Below are 7,980 nucleotides of genomic sequence, written 5' to 3' on the forward strand. Positions count from 1 at the left end.
GGTCCATTTCAGAATAATATATATGATATGTTTTATAATGATTGATCATGAAAGTGTTCTCAAAGCTGGTAAAGCTGCAGCTAGTTTGAATGACTTTGTATACTGCAGGGTAGCTTGTGGATTTACTCCAGGTGGAACTAAAGTCTGATTTAACACTTGATTATATTTCACATCATTCATCCAGATCTGTAAAGTAACTAAAGGTATTAAATACATGTAGTGGAGTAAAAGTACACCATTTACCTCTGAACTGTAATGGAGTAGAAGTACACAGTAGCATAACGATACCTTTTAAGTACCTAAAAATTGTACTTTGTAACAGTACTTGAGTAAATGTACTTAGTTACCTGTGTTTATCTGCCCTCCTCAGCTGTGTCTTGTCCTTTGATTAGCATGCATGTATTTAAGTTCTGGTTTTCTGTCAGTTGTTGTGGGATTCTTGATGTGTGTTGTTCATTGTTAATGAGATCGAGATAGAGTTCTGTTTCGCCTTGCCCAGCTCGTTTCTTCCTGGACATTTTGCAATAAAGGATTTTTCTACAAGATGGAAACACAGATCGCACATTAGGACTGTTAGCATTGAGGAGTTCCTATGTGACGGCAAGGAGGGGGTGGCGTGAAGGACAATCTCAGGAAGTGACCTCATTTAGGATGCGATGGTGACCAGAGAGTTATATTTGCAACGCCTGGAGTCAGTGTACTTCAGGAGCAGCCTATTGTACGATCAGCCAATCAAACTGATGGCATTGTGGTCCTGTTCGGCGCTGTTTCTCTACCAGGGAGACATGTTCCTCGTCGTGGGCTCTTGATGGTCCAGAACTAGCAGCTCCTCAGTATTTGTGGGAATTTCCTCAAATGCAACAGTCTCTATCTAGTGGTGGCTCCAACACTAAGGACCTCTCTCCCTATTGACATCCGCTCTGCAGTCTCTCTAGAAGCTTTGGGAAAACGACTGAAGACCCATCTTTTTACATTGGCTTTTGTTTATACTTGAGATGTGTGTGATGTGATCTGTTCTTATGTTTGTTCCTTTCGGGACTCTACGTGGTCTGTTTTTTTTTTTCTTAATATGTATGAGGCATACATTTTAATGAGGCATGTTGTTATTATATTCATGTTTCTGTGGTCTTAATTTTTACTTTTGTTCTTTTTAATTGAGCTGCTCATACTCACACTACAGTATGCCTTTTAGTCATGTATTCTGTACCTGCTGTGTTTATTTATTTATTTAATTTCATTATATTTTTATGCCTGTTTTTAAATGCCATTTAATTATGTATTTATGCTGTATTTGTTCTTAAATGTCTTTTGTTTTTATTTTGTAAAGCACTTTGAATCGCCACGTGCTGAAAAGTGCTATATAAATAAAATTGCCTTGCCTTGCCTTGCCTTGCCTTGTGAAGCACTTTGTGAATTCTATTTCTGTGAAAGGTGCTATACGAAATAAACTTATGATTATTATTATATTATTATTACCTTTCCCTTGTCACCACTTAGTCAGTAAGAAACTGGTTGTGCAAGGAGAGCCAATCAGCTTTAGAACCTCATTGGGAGAGAGGGTTACGGTTTGTGTTTGTGTTTGTAGTTGGAGGTGGAGGATCAAGCACCGTAGATGAGATAGAAAAGAGATGGAGAAGGAAGATTGATTAGCATTGAAATCTTTTTGCTGCAGTTATAGAGATTGAGGAAGAGCTGTTTGTAGGTTCTTTCAGCGCACGGTCAGAAAACAACGGAGTAGGAGGGGTCATTTGCCAAGAGGACAAAACAGAGAGGATGGTTTCTGTGGCATTATAGAGAAGGGATAAGATGAGAAGGGTGGAGCTGATAGGACAAATGAAGCAAGAAAGAGGTTGCAGGGGATCGGGACAATATGTGTCGGGGACATAGGGTCAGGTTGAGGATGGTATGTTTACACATTTATGTTTACACGGTACATTTGGCCCATTTTATTACAGCTATCGGGGACAGAAGATTGAGTGACTGAGGGAGTCATTGCACTGCCTTGAACTCCACCACTCTCTGTACCGTACACATTGTACACATTGTGCAGACTGTGCATATTTGCTGTCCTACAAGTGCACAAGGCACTATGGGTCAAAACAATAAGGTTTCTCTGGTTTGACGACAAGCTGGTTATCTGACTCACTAGACAAGATGAACTGGCACAGGACAAAAAGAGACTAGGACAATAAGGGGACACAGATAGAGACAATCAGGGCAGGGTAGACTCATTAGATGAATGATGTGAAATATAATCAAGTCTTAAATCAGACTTTAGTTCCACCTGGAGTAAATTCACAAGCTACCCTGCAGTATACAAAGTCATTCAAACTAGCTGCACCTTTACCAGCTTTGAGAACACTTTCATGATCAATCATTATATCTGAGAAGTCTACTGGATTCAGGTCTGTTCTGCCACCCGCAGTGGGCATCCCCTGCAAAGGGTCGGATGTGTTACACAAACAGTTACCGGTTGCCTTGTCGCAGACAATCTGCTCGACAAAATATGTTTGTCTTTTTTGTTTGCCTGCGATGATGGTACTTCAGGACTGCTTCTTAAGCTCAAATCACACTCTCGCAGACTTTTCCGGTGATTCTAAAGTAGATGACAATGTGTGTGTGTCGATTAAGAGGAAAAGATGCCTGTTTTTGTTGTTGTTATTACTGTCAGGAAATGTACAACCTAACCCTGGTCCGCCCAGTAGTAGTAGTCAGATCGCTACTCCTGCTGATTTTAAAGCTAGGTCTGGGTTGGGTTTCATCCACTTGAATGTGCGCAGTCTGTTAGGTAAACTAGATTTTGTCCGCATTTGGGCGAGCTCGACTGACGCTGACGTCATTGTGTTATCAGAAACTTGGCTAAATAAAACTATTTTGGCCTCTGACATATCCTTAAATGGTTATAATGTGTATCGTACCGACCGGCCTAATAAAGGTGGTGGAGTTGCCATTTATGTTAAGAATAAGTTCAGTGTAACCACATTGGTTTCCAAATCTATCAGTAAGCAATTCGAATTTTTAGCCTTAAATATAGAAGTGGCAAAGGGTCAACTGGTCATGGTGGTGGGCTGTTACAGACCCCCCTCAGCTGTCAAGGACTCCTTGTCTTCACTAGCAAATCTTTTATCGCAACTAGACTACAAGGAAATAGCTACATGGTGATTTTAACTGGGACTGGTTAACTACAGTATCAGAGGATTTTAAAAACCTTTGTATCTCTTTAAATGTTACTCAGATTGTTGACAGTCCCCTAATAAATCCTCCCTAATTGATCTCATTCTAACTAATGTTCCCTATAAATACCCATCTGTGGTAGTATTTGTGAATGATGTGAGTGACCACTCTGCTGTAGCCACAATTAGGGACACTAAGGTCCAAAAGGTTAAACGTCGTATTATCATTAAGAGAGACATAAAACATTTTGTTTTAACCCAAACCCAAACATGATCTGTTTGGGTTTGATTGGGGAAAAATTGATCTGTGTGCTGATGTAGAACTGCATGGTCTTATTTTTATCTTGGTTTTATGGAGATCATTGAAAGACATGCACCCCTACGTAGATTTAGAGTAAAGGGACGAGACAATCCTTGGTTTTCCGCTGAACTGTCCAGTCTCCTGCATGAGAGAAACAAGGCCTGGGCAAAGGCTAGGAAATCAGGCTCAGAGGTAGAATGGCTGCGTTTTAGGCAGCTAAGAAATAGCTTCACTTCACAGGTCAAAAGTGCTAAGTCGAAGTACTATTTGTCAGTTACTACAGAAAACCTAAATAATCCTAGGAAATTTTGGAAAGCCATAAAATCGATATCCACCGGTGAGATCCGCAATGAGCTACCTCCGTGCATTACAACTACATCTGGCTCTATATCGGACAGGGCCACCATGTTACATTGTTTTAATGAGCATTTTGTGTCCTGCGGTTCTATGTTTGATTCTGTGACTAACTCTGCTTCTGTGAACACCCCAATCCGTGACTCTGAACAATGTGGTCTGGAAAACCCTTTCAGTTTTACTCCTTTTACTGTAAATGTTGTTCATGAAGCATTATCTAAGTTAGATCCTAAGAAACCGGCTGGCCCAGACAATGTAGAACCTTTCTTTTTAAAGATAGCTGCAGATTTTATTGCTCCACCTCTCACTTCTCTTTTTAACCTCTCCCTCAGCACAAATGCAATTCTAAAAGTATGGAAGTCAGCGTATGTCCTGCCACTACTAAAAGGAGGGGAGGCAACTGTTTTAAATAACTATAGGCCAATCTCGAAATTGTCAGTTCTGGCGAAGTTGCTCGAACGCCTAGTGAGTGAACAAGTAAAGGAGTTTTTATGTAAAAATGACATCCTGTCTAAACATCAGTCAGGCTTCAGAAAGAAACATAGCACCATCACTGCGACAATGAAAGTGGTGAATGATGTGGCGAGTATTTTAGATAATAAGCAGAGTTGTGCAGCTCTATTTATTGACCTTTCCAAAGCGTTTGATACCGTCGATCATCGCATCTTAAAGCAGAGGCTACTCAGTATTGGCATATCCAGCCATGCAGTGGGGTGGTTTGTGAACTACCTCTCTGAAAGGTCCCAATGTGTTCACTTTGATGGGCTGTCCTCTGAGTGGTTAAACATTGCTAATGGTGTTCCTCAAGGTTCTGTTTTAGGTCCACTTTTATTCTCCATCTACATCAATAGTTTAGGTGAAAATGTGGATGAAGCTACTTTACATTTTTATGCGGATGACACCGTGATGTACTGTGCAGGTCCCTCCATTAAGGAGGCGGTTGTTAAATTACAGGCTGTTTTTAACATTATTCAGACTCAGCTCGCTGAGCTTAAGCTTCTTTTAAATGTTGAGAAAACCAAGGTAATGCTCTTTTCTAAAGCTAAAAAGACTCCAGAGACTGCTTTGGATATTGTGACTATGCAAGGACAAGTACTCCAAGTGGTTAGCTGTTATAAATACCTTGGTATCTGGCTTGATGATTGTCTTACTTTTAAACTTCAGGTCATTAATCTGCTTAAAAAGCTGAGGGTTAGACTAGGTTTCTTTTTCAGAAACAAGTCCTGTTTCTCTTTTGAAGCCAGAAAAAGGCTAGTCACTGTGACCTTTTTACCTGTGCTGGACTATGGTGATTTGATATATATGAATGCACCTGCCCATTGCCTGGAAAGGTTAGATGCTGCCTGTCACAGTGCTCTGAGATTTGTTACTAACTGTAAAGTACTTACTCATCACTGTACCCTGTATGCCAGGGCAGGTCTGCCTTCACTTACTGGTCGGAGGCTCAGTCATTGGTACATATTCATCTATAAAGCCATGCTGGGTAAACTACTGACTTATATCTGCTCTTTGATCTCACGGAGAGTGGCAAGTAGCTATTGCCTGAGATCTCAGGATGTGTTTTTATTACATGTGCCAAGTGCTAGGACTGTTTTAGGTACTAAAGCTTTTATGTGCGCTGCTCCTCTAGCTTGGAACACTATGCAATTTTTTTTTAAACTGAGCATTTTGATTCCCTTGCATCATTTTAAAGCGCGGCTGGATGAAATGTTATTAGATACCTGTCACTGTGAATAGGTTGCTAATTTATACCCCTGTAATTATGTTGTGATGTCCTTTTTGTTTTCTGTTGTTTTTATGTGTAACCAATGTACCGCATGTCTCCCTTGAAAAAGAGATCGTTGATCTCAATGGGATTTTTAACCTGGTTAAATAAAGGCTACAAACAAACAAACAAAAACATATCATATATATTATTCTGAAATGGACCAATCTGCACAATGACTACTTTTACTGTCGCTACTTTAACTATATTTTGATGATAATACTTTTCTACTTTTACTTGAGTAACATTTTGAATGCAGGACTTTTACTGTAACTGAGTATTCCTACACTCTGGTACTTCTACTTTTACTCAAGTACAAGATCTGAGTACTTCTACTTTTACTAAAGTACACAATCTGAGTACTTCTTCCACCTCTGTTAACATGCCTATGACATCTTGAAAATATGTTATATCATGCTGTATCATGGGTGTAAGTGTGTGTGATCCTGTGTGTTTTGATGTGTATTCTTTGATTCCTATCAAAGAATACACATCAAACATTCCTATCAAGATCTCTCTGCTGCTTTCATTTTCATTATTTATCCAATGTTCTCTCACATAATCTCTTAAAAAGTGTCAGTACTACAGTGTAGTGGGTAAACAGAGACATTGCCAATGACAGTGGTGAAGTTACAAGGAAGTATTTATATAGATTCACTTCCATGTTCAGTATTATCCCACTATATAATTGACCTTATGTTGCATATTGAGCAACAGCCTTATCTCCACCCTGTGTCTGTCTCAACAACATCTGCACAGAGACCCTCCTCTGCACTTCGGAGCTGCGTAGTGCATACTTTTGATAACACTGACACTGTTGTTGACCTCATAGATGAAGTCAGATGCACCATTGAAATCTAATTAGAAAAGTGTTGCGCAAGGGAATGAAAACCAACCAAACCCGTTTATTGGAAGTTGCAAAAGGTGTTTTTATCATAAACTTGGAAAATATGATATTCAACAGACTAGTTAGAGAATACCTGTTTGATTTATTTTGAAGCTGCCATTGATCCAAAATACAGGTACTTTCATTCTATTGCTTTTACTTAAGAAGAGTTTTTAGTTTCCTCTTTAGTTGTTGTTGTTTTAAATTCAGAGGATGAGCAACATAGAAGGAAAAGTAACTTCAAGCATCTGTTTGCACTTTTAAGCAGATGTGTATCTCTGTAGTTGGCGTTAAACTGTGGATGTCTTTACCAAATGAGTTAAAGGGCTGTATGAACATCTTTAGGTTTAAGAAAATGTATAAAGAAAGCGTAATTAGACAGTATGAAGATGTCAGGTAACCTGTTTAGCTGATGGTAGATTGTTGTGTTGACTTTTCATTGTGTATTTGGTTTCATGTTACTGTATTGGTTGTAAGCAGCTGTGACTGAGATTTAATTTAAAGGGGACCTATCATGCAAAATGCACTTTTTGATGTCTTTTATACATAAACATGTGTCCCCGGTGTGTCGGGGAACTCACGCAGCGTCAGAAAATAAAACCCTCTCTCTTTTCCTCCGTACCCAAATCTCTAAAATTGGGGCTACAACGGAGCTGATCCAGATTTGCGTCCGATATGACGTAATATCGGAAATGTGGACCCACGGCTCTATCAGAAACGTTGCTATCAGAAACAATGCCCGACTGTTTTGGACGTAATATGGTCGGTGCATGTTTACATTAGCATCGCTAACACTCAGAGCTAACCTGTACTGGAGAGCATGTGTGTGAAGAAGCAGGAAATAAAAAGGAACTCACCTTGTGGTATAACTGGCAAGAGAGAAAGCCTTTGAGCTCCATACTGTTTCAGAAATAATCCTTGATAATCCATGATATGGCGTTTCATCACGGCAGTATTTAGTTTAGACAGTAGCTGCCGGGTCCCGCATGAGCTCAGACCCCTCCTTTTTATGTATCAATTCTTTCTTTTTTTTAAAGCTTTATACCCCAAATCAGCACTTTTGAAACAGGAAGTGAAATAGAGTTATATGAGGCATGGCTAGAATGGGTGATCTGTTTGGTATTTTGAGCAAAACACTTCATAGACATGTTTTTAATATATTTTTATATATCTGAGACCTATGCTATTGCCTAAAAATAGCATGAAAGGTCCACTTTAAGGGGTCAAATAAGACTTCCCCATGCTCCTTTCCATCATGGGCTACAACAAACTGCTTAAAGGGTAGGCTACATGTCTTGTTTTATAATAAATACCATGAGTGGAAATATATATATATATATCTCAGAAATATTAACAGTAACCTTTCCTCCAAAATAATCCCCCAGCTGCTGTTACCCAACCCCCTGTTTTTTCCACGAAATTCACCGCCACAACAGCCTCTCTGTTTTCAGACTTTTAAAAAGAGGAAAACACCTCGCGACACTCCCACAACTGTTACGTG

This window comes from Trematomus bernacchii, unplaced genomic scaffold, assembly GCF_902827165.1.
Source record: "Trematomus bernacchii unplaced genomic scaffold, fTreBer1.1, whole genome shotgun sequence".
Taxonomy (NCBI): Eukaryota; Metazoa; Chordata; class Actinopteri; order Perciformes; family Nototheniidae; genus Trematomus; species Trematomus bernacchii.